This window comes from Coregonus lavaretus, assembly GCF_964263955.1.
Source record: "Coregonus lavaretus genome assembly, contig: HAP1_SCAFFOLD_1512, whole genome shotgun sequence".
Classification (NCBI taxonomy): Eukaryota; Metazoa; Chordata; class Actinopteri; order Salmoniformes; family Salmonidae; genus Coregonus; species Coregonus lavaretus.
The window spans coordinates 4,386-21,208 of NW_028165796.1; the positions used below are offsets into that span (position 1 = coordinate 4,386).

Consider the following 16,823-nt stretch of genomic DNA (forward strand, 5'->3'; position numbering starts at 1 on the left):
AAACATGTTATAGACCTATAGAAACATGTTAGAGAGACCTATAGAAACATGTTAGAGACCTATAGAAACATGTTAGAGACCTATAGAAACATGTTAGAGACCTATAGAAACATGTTAGAGACCTATAGAAACATGTTAGAGAGACCTATAGAAACATGTTAGAGACCTATATAAACATGTTAGAGATACTTATAGAAACATGTTAGAGAGACCTATAGAAACATGTTAGAGAGACCTATAGAAACATGTTAGAGACCTATAGAAACATGTTAGAGAGACCTATAGAAACATGTTAGAGACCTATAGAAACATGTTAGACCTATAGAAACATGTTAGAGAAACCTATAGAAACATGTTAGAGAGACCTATAGAAACATGTTAGAGAGACCTATAGAAACATGTTAGAGAGACCTATAGAAACATGTTAGAGAGACCTATAGAAACATGTTAGAGAGACCCATAGAAACATGTTAGAGAGACCTATAGAAACATGTTAGAGAGACCCATAGAAACATGTTAGAGAGACCCATAGAAACATGTTAGAGAGACCTATAGAAACATGTTAGAGAGACCTATAGAAACATGTTAGAGAGACCTATAGAAACATGTTAGAGAGACCCATAGAAACATGTTAGAGAGACCTATAGAAACATGTTAGAGACCTATAGAAACATGTTAGAGAGACCTATAGAAACATGTTAGAGACCTATAGAAACATGTTAGAGACCTAGAGAGACCTATAGAAACATGTTAGAGACCTATAGAAACATGTTAGAGAGACCTATAGAAACATGTTAGAGAGACCTATAGAAACATGTTAGAGAGACCTATAGAAACATGTTAGAGACCTATAGAAACATGTTAGAGACCTATAGAAACATGTTAGAGAGACCTATAGAAACATGTTAGAGAGACCTATAGAAACATGTTAGAGACCTATAGAAACATGTTAGAGAGACCTATAGAAACATGTTAGAGATACTTATAGAAACATGTTAGAGACCTATAGAAACATGTTAGAGAGACCTATAGAAACATGTTAGAGAGACCTATAGAAACATGTTAGAGAGACCTATAGAAACATGTTAGAGAGACCTATAGAAACATGTTAGAGAGACCTATAGAAACATGTTAGAGAGACCTATAGAAACATGTTAGAGACCTATAGAAACATGTTAGAGAGACCTATAGAAACATGTTAGAGAGACCTATAGAAACATGTTAGAGACCCCCATAGAAACATGTTAGAGAGACCCATAGAAACATGTTAGAGAGACCTATAGAAACATGTTAGAGAGACCCATAGAAACATGTTAGAGAGACCCATAGAAACATGTTAGAGAGACCTATAGAAACATGTTAGAGAGACCTATAGAAACATGTTAGAGAGACCTATAGAAACATGTTAGAGAGACCCATAGAAACATGTTAGAGAGACCTATAGAAACATGTTAGAGAGACCTATAGAAACATGTTAGAGACCCATAGAAACATGTTAGAGAGTCCTATAGAAACATGTTAGAGAGACCTATAGAAACATGTTAGAGAGACCTATAGAAACATGTTAGAGAGACCTATAGAAACATGTTAGAGATACTTATAGAAACATGTTAGAGAGACCTATAGAAACATGTTAGAGAGACCTATAGAAACATGTTAGAGAGACTTATAGAAACATGTCAGAGAGACCTATAGAAACATGTTAGAGACCTATAGAAACATGTTAGAGACCCATAGAAACATGTTAGAGAGACCTATAGAAACATGTTAGAGACCTATAGAAACATGTTAGAGATACTTATAGAAACATGTTAGAGAGACCTATAGAAACATGTTAGAGACCTATAGAAACATGTTAGAGATACTTATAGAAACATGTTAGAGAGACCTATAGAAACATGTTAGAGAGACCTATAGAAACATGTTAGAGAGACTTATAGAAACATGTCAGAGAGACCTATAGAAACATGTTAGAGACCTATAGAAACATGTTAGAGACCCATAGAAACATGTTAGAGAGACCTATAGAAACATGTTAGAGACCCATAGAAACATGTTAGAGATACTTATAGAAACATGTTAGAGAGACCTATAGAAACATGTTAGAGAGACCTATAGAAACATGTTAGAGAGACCTATAGAAACATGTTAGAGAGACCTATAGAAACATGTTAGAGACCTATAGAAACATGTTAGAGACCTATAGAAACATGTTAGAGAGACCTATAGAAACATGTTAGAGACCTATAGAAACATGTTAGAGATACTTATAGAAACATGTTAGAGAGACCTATAGAAACATGTTAGAGAGACCTATAGAAACATGTTAGAGACCCATAGAAACATGTTAGAGATACTTATAGAAACATGTTAGAGAGACCTATAGAAACATGTTAGAGAGACCTATAGAAACATGGTAGAGACCTATAGAAACATGTTAGAGACCTATAGAAACATGTTAGAGAGACCCATAGAAACATGTTAGAGACCCATAGAAACATGTTAGAGATACTTATAGAAACATGTTAGAGAGACCTATAGAAACATGTTAGAGAGACCTATAGAAACATGTTAGAGAGACCTATAGAAACATGTTAGAGAGACCTATAGAAACATGTTAGAGACCTAGAGAGACCTATAGAAACATGTTAGAGAGACCTATATAAACATGTTAGAGACCTATAGAAACATGTTAGAGACCTATAGAAACATGTTAGAGAGACCTATAGAAACATGTTAGAGAGACCTGTAGAAACATGTTAGAGACCTATAGAAACATGTTAGAGACCTATAGAAACATGTTAGAGAGACCTATAGAAACATGTTAGAGAGACCTATAGAAACATGTTAGAGAGACCTATAGAAACATGTTAGAGACTTATAGAAACATGTTAGAGAGACCTATAGAAACATGTTAGAGAGACCTATAGAAACATGTTAGAGACCTATAGAAACATGTTAGAGACCTATAGAAACATGTTAGATACCTATAGAAACATGTTAGAGAGACCTATAGAAACATGTTAGAGAGACCTATAGAAACATGTTATAGAGACCTATAGAAACATGTTAGAGAGACTTATAGAAACATGTTAGAGAGACCTATAGAAACATGTTAGAGAGACCTATAGAAACATGTTAGACTTATAGAAACATGTTAGAGAGACCTATAGAAACATGTTAGAGAGACCTATAGAAACATGTTAGAGAGACCTATAGAAACATGTTAGAGAGACCTATAGAAACATGTTAGAGAGACCTATAGAAACATGTTAGAGAGACCTATAGAAACATGTTAGAGAGACCTATAGAAACATGTTAGAGAGACCTATAGAAACATGTTAGAGAGACCTATAGAAACATGTTAGAGACTTATAGAAACATGTTAGAGAGACCTATAGAAACATGTTAGAGAGACCTATAGAAACATGTTAGAGACCTATAGAAACATGTTAGAGAGACCTATAGAAACATGTTAGAGAGACCTATAGAAACATGTTAGAGAGACCTATAGAAACATGTTAGATACCTATAGAAACATGTTAGAGAGACCTATAGAAACATGTTAGAGAGACCTATAGAAACATGTTAGAGAGACCTATAGAAACATGTTAGAGAGACCTATAGAAACATGTTAGAGAGACCTATAGAAACATGTTAGAGAGACCTATAGAAACATGTTAGAGAGACCTATAGAAACATGTTAGAGAGACCTATAGAAACATGTTAGAGAGACCTATAGAAACATGTTAGAGAGACCTATAGAAACATGTTAGAGACTAATGGCCCATATGCCACGGCTAAGAGCTCAGTGTAAGAACAGCCCTTAGCCATTATACCACACCCCCTCGGGCCTAAATAACCCCTCCTCTCTCCTCCTCAGGGTTGGTGTAACTTCCTCATCCTGGGTATGGCCTTCTCATTGGTTCTAGCTGGAGCCCTGCTGACAGCCTTCTCTAAGGTGTAACACACAAACACACCTTCTCTAAGGTGTTATGACTTTCCTCCAGACACACACTCAGGGAACCATGGTGAAGATGAGGAAGGTGATGGGATGATGAAGATGTTTACTGTACTCCAATAGGGAACCGTCTTAACTTAACTGATGCACTTTTCAACCAGTTTCTATGGAAATAATTTCTAGTTAGTCTCGGATGGATTTCAGTCTGTAATATTTGAATCTTTGATAAAATCATTTGAGATGAATTTTTGGAAATAGACAAAGGGATCATTTTTATAAAGTTTGTTTTTCCACTGTGGAGTTATCTAATGTGATGATATGTGATGATACAGCCAGTGGATGAAAAGGGGTAGAGTTATCTAATGTGATGATATGTGATGATACAGCCAGTGGATGAAGAGGAGTAGGGTTAACTGTAGAGTTATCTAATGTGATGATATGTAATCAGGGCCTGAAACTAACTTTTTGGTCCACCAGCCACTGTGGCAGATTTGTAATGTGATCATGCTTTGTAATGTTTCCTTAACAATAAATATATTACTAGTAAGAAGTAATGTGGTATATTGTTTAATTTCATTTCATTTTTGAGTCTTTTAACCAAAATATCACAGATGAGACAAAAATATTCAGCCGCCCCTTTTAAGGGCGGGAGATTACCGTGGTAACGACTCCAGTCATGTTTGCGCCTGTGAGATGGAGTCTGACCAGTAGTGGTGTCGTCTTCTCTTCCCTGGCAGGTGAAACTCTAAACATTGGAAACCAACCTGTGAGATGGAGTCTGACCAGTAGTGGTGTCGTCTTCTCTTCCCTGGCAGGTGAAACTCTAAACATTGGAAACCAACCTGTGAGATGGAGTCTGACCAGTAGTGGTGTCGTCTTCTCTTCCCTGGCAGGTGAAACTCTAAACATTGGAAACCAACCTGTGAGATGGAGTCTGACCAGTAGTGGTGTCGTCTTCTCTTCCCTGGCAGGTGAAACTCTAAACATTGGAAACCAACCTGTGAGATGGAGTCTGACCAGTAGTGGTGTCGTCTTCTCTTCCCTGGCAGGTGAAACTCTAAACATTGGAAACCAACCTGTGAGATGGAGTCTGACCAGTAGTGGTGTCGTCTTCTCTTCCCTGGCAGGTGAAACTCTAAACATTGGAAACCAACCTGTGAGATGGAGTCTGACCAGTAGTGGTGTCGTCTTCTCTTCCCTGGCAGGTGAAACTCTAAACATTGGAAACTAACCTGTGAGATGGAGTCTGACCAGTAGTGGTGTCGTCTTCTCTTCCCTGGCAGGTGAAACTCTAAACATTGGAAACCAACCTGTGAGATGGAGTCTGACCAGTAGCGGTGTCGTCTTCTCTTCCCTGGCAGGTGAAACTCTAAACATTGGAAACCAACCTGTGAGATGGAGTCTGACCAGTAGTGGTGTCGTCTTCTCTTCCCTGGCAGGTGAAACTCTAAACATTGGAAACCAACCTGTGAGATGGAGTCTGACCAGTAGTGGTGTCGTCTTCTCTTCCCTGGCAGGTGAAACTCTAAACATTGGAAACCAACCTGTGAGATGGAGTCTGACCAGTAGCGGTGTCGTCTTCTCTTCCCTGGCAGGTGAAACTCTAAACATTGGAAACCAACCTGTGAGATGGAGTCTGACCAGTAGTGGTGTCGTCTTCTCTTCCCTGGCAGGTGAAACTCTAAACATTGGAAACCAACCTGTGAGATGGAGTCTGACCAGTAGTGGTGTCGTCTTCTCTTCCCTGGCAGGTGAAACTCTAAACATTGGAAACCAACCTGTGAGATGGAGTCTGACCAGTAGTGGTGTCGTCTTCTCTTCCCTGGCAGGTGAAACTCTAAACATTGGAAACCAACCTGTGAGATGGAGTCTGACCAGTAGTGGTGTCGTCTTCTCTTCCCTGGCAGGTGAAACTCTAAACATTGGAAACCAACCTGTGAGATGGAGTCTGACCAGTAGTGGTGTCGTCTTCTCTTCCCTGGCAGGTGAAACTCTAAACATTGGAAACCAACCTGTGAGATGGAGTCTGACCAGTAGTGGTGTCGTCTTCTCTTCCCTGGCAGGTGAAACTCTAAACATTGGAAACCAACCTGTGAGATGGAGTCTGACCAGTAGTGGTGTCGTCTTCTCTTCCCTGGCAGGTGAAACTCTAAACATTGGAAACCAACCTGTGAGATGGAGTCTGACCAGTAGTGGTGTCGTCTTCTCTTCCCTGGCAGGTGAAACTCTAAACATTGGAAACCAACCTGTGAGATGGAGTCTGACCAGTAGCGGTGTCGTCTTCTCTTCCCTGGCAGGTGAAACTCTAAACATTGGAAACCAACCTGTGAGATGGAGTCTGACCAGTAGTGGTGTCGTCTTCTCTTCCCTGGCAGGTGAAACTCTAAACATTGGAAACCAACCTGTGAGATGGAGTCTGACCAGTAGTGGTGTCGTCTTCTCTTCCCTGGCAGGTGAAACTCTAAACATTGGAAACCAACCTGTGAGATGGAGTCTGACCAGTAGCGGTGTCGTCTTCTCTTCCCTGGCAGGTGAAACTCTAAACATTGGAAACCAACCTGTGAGATGGAGTCTGACCAGTAGTGGTGTCGTCTTCTCTTCCCTGGCAGGTGAAACTCTAAACATTGGAAACCAACCTGTGAGATGGAGTCTGACCAGTAGTGGTGTCGTCTTCTCTTCCCTGGCAGGTGAAACTCTAAACATTGGAAACCAACCTGTGAGATGGAGTCTGACCAGTAGTGGTGTCGTCTTCTCTTCCCTGGCAGGTGAAACTCTAAACATTGGAAACCAACCTGTGAGATGGAGTCTGACCAGTAGTGGTGTCGTCTTCTCTTCCCTGGCAGGTGAAACTCTAAACATTGGAAACCAACCTGTGAGATGGAGTCTGACCAGTAGTGGTGTCGTCTTCTCTTCCCTGGCAGGTGAAACTCTAAACATTGGAAACCAACCTGTGAGATGGAGTCTGACCAGTAGTGGTGTCGTCTTCTCTTCCCTGGCAGGTGAAACTCTAAACATTGGAAACCAACCTGTGAGATGGAGTCTGACCAGTAGTGGTGTCGTCTTCTCTTCCCTGGCAGGTGAAACTCTAAACATTGGAAACCAACCTGTGAGATGGAGTCTGACCAGTAGTGGTGTCGTCTTCTCTTCCCTGGCAGGTGAAACTCTAAACATTGGAAACCAACCTGTGAGATGGAGTCTGACCAGTAGTGGTGTCGTCTTCTCTTCCCTGGCAGGTGAAACTCTAAACATTGGAAACCAACCTGTGAGATGGAGTCTGACCAGTAGTGGTGTCGTCTTCTCTTCCCTGGCAGGTGAAACTCTAAACATTGGAAACCAACCTGTGAGATGGAGTCTGACCAGTAGTGGTGTCGTCTTCTCTTCCCTGGCAGGTGAAACTCTAAACATTGGAAACCAACCTGTGAGATGGAGTCTGACCAGTAGTGGTGTCGTCTTCTCTTCCCTGGCAGGTGAAACTCTAAACATTGGAAACCAACCTGTGAGATGGAGTCTGACCAGTAGTGGTGTCGTCTTCTCTTCCCTGGCAGGTGAAACTCTAAACATTGGAAACCAACCTGTGAGATGGAGTCTGACCAGTAGTGGTGTCGTCTTCTCTTCCCTGGCAGGTGAAACTCTAAACATTGGAAACCAACCTGTGAGATGGAGTCTGACCAGTAGCGGTGTCGTCTTCTCTTCCCTGGCAGGTGAAACTCTAAACATTGGAAACCAACCTGTGAGATGGAGTCTGACCAGTAGTGGTGTCGTCTTCTCTTCCCTGGCAGGTGAAACTCTAAACATTGGAAACCAACCTGTGAGATGGAGTCTGACCAGTAGTGGTGTCGTCTTCTCTTCCCTGGCAGGTGAAACTCTAAACATTGGAAACCAACCTGTGAGATGGAGTCTGACCAGTAGTGGTGTCGTCTTCTCTTCCCTGGCAGGTGAAACTCTAAACATTGGAAACCAACCTGTGAGATGGAGTCTGACCAGTAGTGGTGTCGTCTTCTCTTCCCTGGCAGGTGAAACTCTAAACATTGGAAACCAACCTGTGAGATGGAGTCTGACCAGTAGTGGTGTCGTCTTCTCTTCCCTGGCAGGTGAAACTCTAAACATTGGAAACCAACCTGTGAGATGGAGTCTGACCAGTAGTGGTGTCGTCTTCTCTTCCCTGGCAGGTGAAACTCTAAACATTGGAAACCAACCTGTGAGATGGAGTCTGACCAGTAGTGGTGTCGTCTTCTCTTCCCTGGCAGGTGAAACTCTAAACATTGGAAAGCAACCTGTGAGATGGAGTCTGACCAGTAGCGGTGTCGTCTTCTCTTCCCTGGCAGGTGAAACTCTAAACATTGGAAACCAACCTGTGAGATGGAGTCTGACCAGTAGTGGTGTCGTCTTCTCTTCCCTGGCAGGTGAAACTCTAAACATTGGAAACCAACCTGTGAGATGGAGTCTGACCAGTAGTGGTGTCGTCTTCTCTTCCCTGGCAGGTGAAACTCTAAACATTGGAAACCAACCTGTGAGATGGAGTCTGACCAGTAGTGGTGTCGTCTTCTCTTCCCTGGCAGGTGAAACTCTAAACATTGGAAACCAACCTGTGAGATGGAGTCTGACCAGTAGTGGTGTCGTCTTCTCTTCCCTGGCAGGTGAAACTCTAAACATTGGAAACCAACCTGTGAGATGGAGTCTGACCAGTAGTGGTGTCGTCTTCTCTTCCCTGGCAGGTGAAACTCTAAACATTGGAAACCAACCTGTGAGATGGAGTCTGACCAGTAGTGGTGTCGTCTTCTCTTCCCTGGCAGGTGAAACTCTAAACATTGGAAACCAACCTGTGAGATGGAGTCTGACCAGTAGCGGTGTCGTCTTCTCTTCCCTGGCAGGTGAAACTCTAAACATTGGAAACCAACCTGTGAGATGGAGTCTGACCAGTAGTGGTGTCGTCTTCTCTTCCCTGGCAGGTGAAACTCTAAACATTGGAAACCAACCTGTGAGATGGAGTCTGACCAGTAGTGGTGTCGTCTTCTCTTCCCTGGCAGGTGAAACTCTAAACATTGGAAACCAACCTGTGAGATGGAGTCTGACCAGTAGCGGTGTCGTCTTCTCTTCCCTGGCAGGTGAAACTCTAAACATTGGAAACCAACCTGTGAGATGGAGTCTGACCAGTAGTGGTGTCGTCTTCTCTTCCCTGGCAGGTGAAACTCTAAACATTGGAAACCAACCTGTGAGATGGAGTCTGACCAGTAGTGGTGTCGTCTTCTCTTCCCTGGCAGGTGAAACTCTAAACATTGGAAACCAACCTGTGAGATGGAGTCTGACCAGTAGTGGTGTCGTCTTCTCTTCCCTGGCAGGTGAAACTCTAAACATTGGAAACCAACCTGTGAGATGGAGTCTGACCAGTAGTGGTGTCGTCTTCTCTTCCCTGGCAGGTGAAACTCTAAACATTGGAAACCAACCTGTGAGATGGAGTCTGACCAGTAGTGGTGTCGTCTTCTCTTCCCTGGCAGGTGAAACTCTAAACATTGGAAACCAACCTGTGAGATGGAGTCTGACCAGTAGTGGTGTCGTCTTCTCTTCCCTGGCAGGTGAAACTCTAAACATTGGAAACCAACCTGTGAGATGGAGTCTGACCAGTAGTGGTGTCGTCTTCTCTTCCCTGGCAGGTGAAACTCTAAACATTGGAAACCAACCTGTGAGATGGAGTCTGACCAGTAGTGGTGTCGTCTTCTCTTCCCTGGCAGGTGAAACTCTAAACATTGGAAACCAACCTGTGAGATGGAGTCTGACCAGTAGTGGTGTCGTCTTCTCTTCCCTGGCAGGTGAAACTCTAAACATTGGAAACCAACCTAGCTTGGGAACAAAACAATGGAAACAGCCAAGAAACACAAGGACAAAGTCTCACTTCAGTAGACTTTCATTTCAAGTAAATTAGACTAACTGTTATGTCTGTGCATAGCGCTTTTAAAAATGAATGTTTCACTCAGCACTTCACTCAGTGCACACAGCCCCCAGCCAGGCAGTGTTGCTGCGACTTCACTCAGCTGCAGCACTGGCCAGAGTACCCATAGCCCAGCACCAAGGAGGTAGCTGCAGCACTGGGCAGAGTACCCATAGCCCAGCACCAAGGAGGTAGCTGCAGCACTGGGCAGAGTACCCGAGAGAACACACAGCCCAGCACCAAGGAGGTAGCTGCAGCACTGGCCAGAGTACCTGAGAGAACACATAGCCCAGCACCAAGGAGGTAGCTGCAGCACTGGGCAGAATACCCGAGAGAACACACAGCCCAGCACCAAGGAGGTAGCTGCAGCACTGGGCAGAGTACCTGAGAGAACACATAGCCCAGCACCAAGGAGGTAGCTGCAGCACTGGGCAGAGTACCTGAGAGAACACATAGCCCAGCACCAAGGAGGTAGCTGCAGCACTGGGCAGAGTACCCGAGAGAACACACAGCCCAGCACCAAGGAGGTAGCTGCAGCACTGGGCAGAGTACCCGAGAGAACACACAGCCCAGCACCAAGGAGGTAGCTGCAGCACTGGCCAGAGTACCCAAGAGAACACACAGCCCAGCACCAAGGAGGTAGCTGCAGCACTGGGCAGAGTACCTGAGAGAACACACAGCCCAGCACCAAGGAGGTAGCTGCAGCACTGGGCAGAGTACCCGAGAGAACACACAGCCCAGCACCAAGGAGGTAGCTGCAGCACTGGGCAGAGTACCCGAGAGAACACACAGCCCAGCACCAAGGAGGTAGCTGCAGCACTGGGCAGAGTACCCGAGAGAACACACAGCCCAGCACCAAGGAGGTAGCTGCAGCACTGGGCAGAGTACCTGAGAGAACACACAGCCCAGCACCAAGGAGGTAGCTGCAGCACTGGGCAGAGTACCTGAGAGAACACACAGCCCAGCACCAAGGAGGTAGCTGCAGCACTGGGCAGAGTACCTGAGAGAACACACAGCCCAGCACCAAGGAGGTAGCTGCAGCACTGGGCAGAGTACCTGAGAGAACACACAGCCCAGCACCAAGGAGGTAGCTGCAGCACTGGGCAGAGTACCCGAGAGAACACACAGCCCAGCACCAAGGAGGTAGCTGCAGCACTGGCCAGAGTACCCGAGAGAACACACAGCCCAGCACCAAGGAGGTAGCTGCAGCACTGGGCAGAGTACCTGAGAGAACACATAGCCCAGCACCAAGGAGGTAGCTGCAGCACTGGGCAGAATACCCGAGAGAACACACAGCCCAGCACCAAGGAGGTAGCTGCAGCACTGGGCAGAGTACCTGAGAGAACACATAGCCCAGCACCAAGGAGGTAGCTGCAGCACTGGGCAGAGTACCTGAGAGAACACATAGCCCAGCACCAAGGAGGTAGCTGCAGCACTGGGCAGAGTACCCGAGAGAACACACAGCCCAGCACCAAGGAGGTAGCTGCAGCACTGGCCAGAGTACCCGAGAGAACACACAGCCCAGCACCAAGGAGGTAGCTGCAGCACTGGGCAGAGTACCCGAGAGAACACACAGCCCAGCACCAAGGAGGTAGCTGCAGCACTGGGCAGAGTACCCGAGAGAACACACAGCCCAGCACCAAGGAGGTAGCTGCAGCACTGGGCAGAGTACCCGAGAGAACACACAGCCCAGCACCAAGGAGGTAGCTGCAGCACTGGGCAGAGTACCCGAGAGAACACACAGCCCAGCACCAAGGAGGTAGCTGCAGCACTGGGCAGAGTACCTGAGAGAACACACAGCCCAGCACCAAGGAGGTAGCTGCAGCACTGGGCAGAGTACCCGAGAGAACACACAGCCCAGCACCAAGGAGGTAGCTGCAGCACTGGGCAGAGTACCCGAGAGAACACACAGCCCAGCACCAAGGAGGTAGCTGCAGCACTGGGCAGAGTACCCGAGAGAACACACAGCCCAGCACCAAGGAGGTAGCTGCAGCACTGGGCAGAGTACCCGAGAGAACACACAGCCCAGCACCAAGGAGGTAGCTGCAGCACTGGGCAGAGTACCCGAGAGAACACACAGCCCAGCACCAAGGAGGTAGCTGCAGCACTGGGCAGAGTACCCGAGAGAACACACAGCCCAGCACCAAGGAGGTAGCTGCAGCACTGGCCAGAGTACCCGAGAGAACTCACAGCCCAGCACCAAGGAGGTAGCTGCAGCACTGGGCAGAGTACCCGAGAGAACACACAGCCCAGCACCAAGGAGGTAGCTGCAGCACTGGGCAGAGTACCTGAGAGAACACACAGCCCAGCACCAAGGAGGTAGCTGCAGCACTGGGCCAAAAGGGTCAATCTTTCATTAGATATAAGGAGTAGACGTGCTCCAGATATGCATGTCCTTCATTTCATATATGGAGCTAGGATATTCTCTGTAATGGGACAGTTTCTACATGCTGCTACTGTACGAGTCCTGGGAGATATCTGGGATGAGATGTTTCCCTGCTGCTGTACGAGTCCTGGGAGACATCTGGGATGAGATGTTTCCCTGCATCTCCCTGCTGCTGTACGAGTCCTGGGAGACATCTGGGATGAGATGTTTCCCTGCTTACATACAGTATTTGGGTATGTGTCAACATGCTGACTGATCCAAGCCGTTATATTCAGGTATGAACGAATCCACATATTTTCAGATATACAGTGGGGGGAAAAAAGTATTTAGACAGCCACCAATTGTGCAAGTTCTCCCACTTAAAAAGATGAGAGAGGCCTGTAATTTTCATCATAGGTACACGTCAACTATGACCGACAAATTGAGAATTATTTCCTCCAGAAAATCACATTGTAGGATTTGTCATGAATTTATTTGCAAATTATGGGGGAAAATAAGTATTTGGTCACCTACAAACAAGCAAGATTTCTGGCTCTCACAGACCTGTAACTTCTTCTTTAAGAGGCTCCTCTGTCCTCCACTCGTTACCTGTATTAATGGCACCTGTTTGAACTTATCAGTATAAAAGACACCTGTCCACAACCTCAAACAGTCACACTCCAAACTCCACTATGGCCAAGACCAAAGAGCTGTCAAAGGACACCAGAAACAAAATTGTAGACCTGCACCAGGCTGGGAAGACTGAATCTGCAATAGGTAAGCAGCTTGGTTTGAAGAAATCAACTGTGGGAGCAATTATTAGGAAATGGAAGACATACAAGACCACTGATAATCTCCCTCGATCTGGGGCTCCACGCAAGATCTCACCCCGTGGGGTCAAAATGATCACCTAGTGAATGACCTGCAGAGAGCTGGGACCAAAGTAACAAAGCCTACCATCAGTAACACACTACGCCGCCAGGGACTCAAATCCTGCAGTGCCAGACGTGTCCCCCTGCTTAAGCCAGTACATGTCCAGGCCCGTCTGAAGTTTGCTAGAGTGCATTTGGATGATCCAGAAGAGGATTGGGAGAATGTCATATGGTCAGATGAAACCAAAATATAACTTTTTGGTAAAAACTCAACTCGTCGTGTTTGGAGGACAAAGAATGCTGAGTTGCATTCCACTCCTTAGTTGCCCTGGCTGTGTGTTTCGGGTCGTTGTCATGCTGGAAGACCTAGCCACGACCCATCTTCAATGACACAGGTCAAACGTTTTCTGTATGTGTTCACAAGGTTTTCACACACTGTTGCTGGTATTTTGGCCCATTCCTCCATGCAGATCTCCTCTAGAGCAGTGATGTTTTGGGGCTGTCGCTGGGCAACACGGACTTTCAACTCCCTCCAAAGATTTTCTATGGGGTTGAGATCTGGAGACTGGCTAGGGCACTCCAGGACCTTGAAATGCTTCTTACGAAGCCACTCCTTCGTTGCCCGGGCGGTGTGTTTGGGATCATTGTCATGCTGAAAGACCCAGCCACGTTTCATCTTCAATGCCCTTGCTGATGGAAGGAGGTTTTCACTCAAAATCTCACGATACATGGCCCCATTCATTCTTTCCTTTACACGGATCAGTCGTCCTGGTCCCTTTGCAGAAAAACAGCCCCAAAGCATGATGTTTCCACCCCCATGCTTCACAGTAGGTATGGTGTTCTTTGGATGCAACTCAGCATTCTTTGTCCTCCAAACACGACGAGTTGAGTTTTTACCAAAAAGTTCTATTTTGGTTTCATCTGACCATATGACATTTTCCCAATCCTCTTCTGGATCATCCAAATGCACTCTAGCAAACTTCAGACGGGCCTGGACATGTACTGGCTTAAGCAGGGGGACACGTCTGGCACTGCAGGATTTGAGTCCCTGGCGGCGTAGTGTGTTACTGATGGTATGCTTTGTTACTTTGGTCCCAGCTCTCTGCAGGTCATTCACTAGGTCCCCCCGTGTGGTTCTGGGATTTTTGCTCACCATTCTTGTGATCATTTTGACCCCACGGGGTGAGATCTTGCGTGGAGCCCCAGATTGAGGAAGATTATCAGTGGTCTTGTATGTCTTCCATTTCCTAATAATTGCTCCCACAGTTGATTTCTTCAAACCAAGCTGCTTACCTATTGCAGATGCAGTCTTCCCAGCCTGGTGCAGGTCTACAATTTTGTTTCTGGTGTCCTTTGACAGCTCTTTGGTCTTGGCCATAGTGGAGTTTGGAGTGTGACTGTTTGAGGTTGTGGACAGGTGTCTTTTATACTGATAACAAGTTCAAACAGGTGCCATTAATACAGGTAACGAGTGGAGGACAGAGGAGCCTCTTAAAGAAGAAGTTACAGGTCTGTGAGAGCCAGAAATCTTGCTTGTTTGTAGGTGAACAAATACTTATTTTCCACCATCATTTGCAAATAAATTAATAAAAAATCCTACAATGTGATTTACTGGAGAAAAAAAATCTCAATTTGTTTGTCATAGTTGACGTGTACCTATGATGAAAATTACAGGCCTCTCTCATCTTTTTAAGTGGGAGAACTTGCACAATTGGTGGCTGACTAAATACTTTTTTTCCCCACTGTACAGGCCCGTCTGAAGTTTGCCAATGAACATCTGAATGATTCAGAGGAGAACTGGCTGAAAGTGTTGTGGTCAGATGAGACCAAAATCGAGCTCTTTGGCATCAACTCAACTTGCCGTGTTTGGAGGAGGAGGAATGCTGCCTATGACCCCAAGAACACCATCCCCACCGTCAAACATGGAGGTGGAAACATTATGCTTTGGGGGTGTTTTTCTGCTAAGGGGACAGGACAACTTCACCGCATCAAAGGGACGATGGACGGGGCCATGTACCGTCAAATCTTGGGTGAGAACCTCCTTCCCTCAGCCAGGGCATTGAAAATGGGTCTTGGATGGGTATTCCAGTATGACAATGACCCAAAACACACGGCCAAGGCAACAAAGGAGTGGCTCAAGAAGAAGCACATTAAGGTCCTGGAGTGGCCTAGCTAGTCTCCAGACCTTAATCCCATAGAAAATCTGTGGAAGGAGCTGCAGGTTCGAGTTGCCAAACGTCAGCCTCGAAACCTTAATGACTTGGAGAAGATCTGCAAAGAGGAGTGGGACAAAAACCCTCCTGAGATGTGTGCAAACCTGGTGGCCAACTACAAGAAACGTCTGACCAAGCACTAAGTCATGTTTTGCAGAGGGGTCAAATACTTATTTCCCTCATTAAAATGCAAATCAATTTATAACATTTTTGTCATGCGTTTTTCTGGATTTTTTTGTTGTTATTCTGTCTCTCACTGTTCAAATAAACCTACCATTAAAATTATAGACTGATCATGTCTTTGTCAGTGGGCAAACGTACAAAATCAGCAGGGGATCAAATACTTTTTTCCCTCACTGTATGTTTGACCAGTGGTATGAAGCTGTGGCTTGGAGGATTGTTTATTTCTACTATGTAATGTATTCTCAGTCAATTTGGTGATGTGCTTTTTCCCCTGTTCAGTGAAACGATGTAATGTATTCTCAGTCAATTTGGTGATGTGCTTTTTCCCCTGTTCAGAGAAATTAGCCATTGAAGTATTTTCCACCATAAATAAGTGTGAAAGTACCAGGTTTTGCCCCCTCGATGCTGCTGTTCCTGCCACACCATTTCATCCATTTCTCTGGTCTCTTGTTTTTATTAAATGAAACAATTTCTTTGCAACTTTGGGTAGAAAACCAATAGCTTTTGCTCATGATAAAAATACATTGTGTGGACATCCTCACAAGTCAAGCCAGTCCTCCATGAAAGCACATCAGTTTGTCCTTCTCCTAGGCGTAATCTGTGTCCAGGAAACGGCCCCTCCTGTGTGTGGTTTATTCCCTTCAATAAACGTCTGGATTAGTTAGACCATTCCTGGCAAACAAGAAAACCATTAGGCTACAGCAGTTCTAATGGTCTCCGATGGTCTCTAATGGTCTCCAATGGTATCTATTGGTCTCCGATGGTCTCTAATGGTCTCTGATGGTCTCCGATGGTCTCCGATGGTCTCCAATTCTCTCCAGTGGTCTCTAGTGGTCTCCAGTGGTCTCTAATGGTCTCCGATGGTCTCCGATGGTCTCCGATGGTCTCCAATGGTCTCTAATGGTCTCCAATGGTCTCTAATGGTCTCTAATTCTCTCTAATGGTCTCTAATGGTCTCCGATGGTCTCCGATGGTCTCCGATGGTCTCCAATGGTCTCCAATGGTCTCCAATGGTCTCTAATGGTCTCCGATGGTCTCTAATGGTCTCTAATTCTCTCTAATTCTCTCTAATGGTCTCTAATGGTCTCCAATGGTCTCCGATGGTCTCCGATGGTCTCCGATGGTCTCCAATGGTCTCTAATGGTCTCTAATGGTCTCTAATGGTCTCTAATGGTCTCCAATGGTCTCCAATGGTCTCCAATGGTCTCTAATGGTAAAGGTCCCAAACACACTGTATAATGTTTTGTAATGGTATTAGGTTGGGTTTAATGGTACATGTCACCAATCACACAGCATATATAGA

At 45.3% G+C, this 16,823-nt stretch overlaps 1 long non-coding RNA gene across 1 annotated transcript; it reads right to left on the reverse strand.

Moving 5' to 3' along the window:
* Nucleotides 1-2,710: 2,710 nt before the first annotated feature.
* Nucleotides 2,711-3,636, reverse strand: LOC311115475. The gene is made up of 3 exons (XR_014611266.1): nt 3,419-3,636; nt 2,902-2,966; nt 2,711-2,811 (listed from the first exon to the last, which is right to left on the reverse strand). It is a non-coding gene; the product is annotated as an uncharacterized lncRNA (long non-coding RNA).
* Between the last annotated feature and the right edge of the window lie 13,187 nt (nt 3,637-16,823).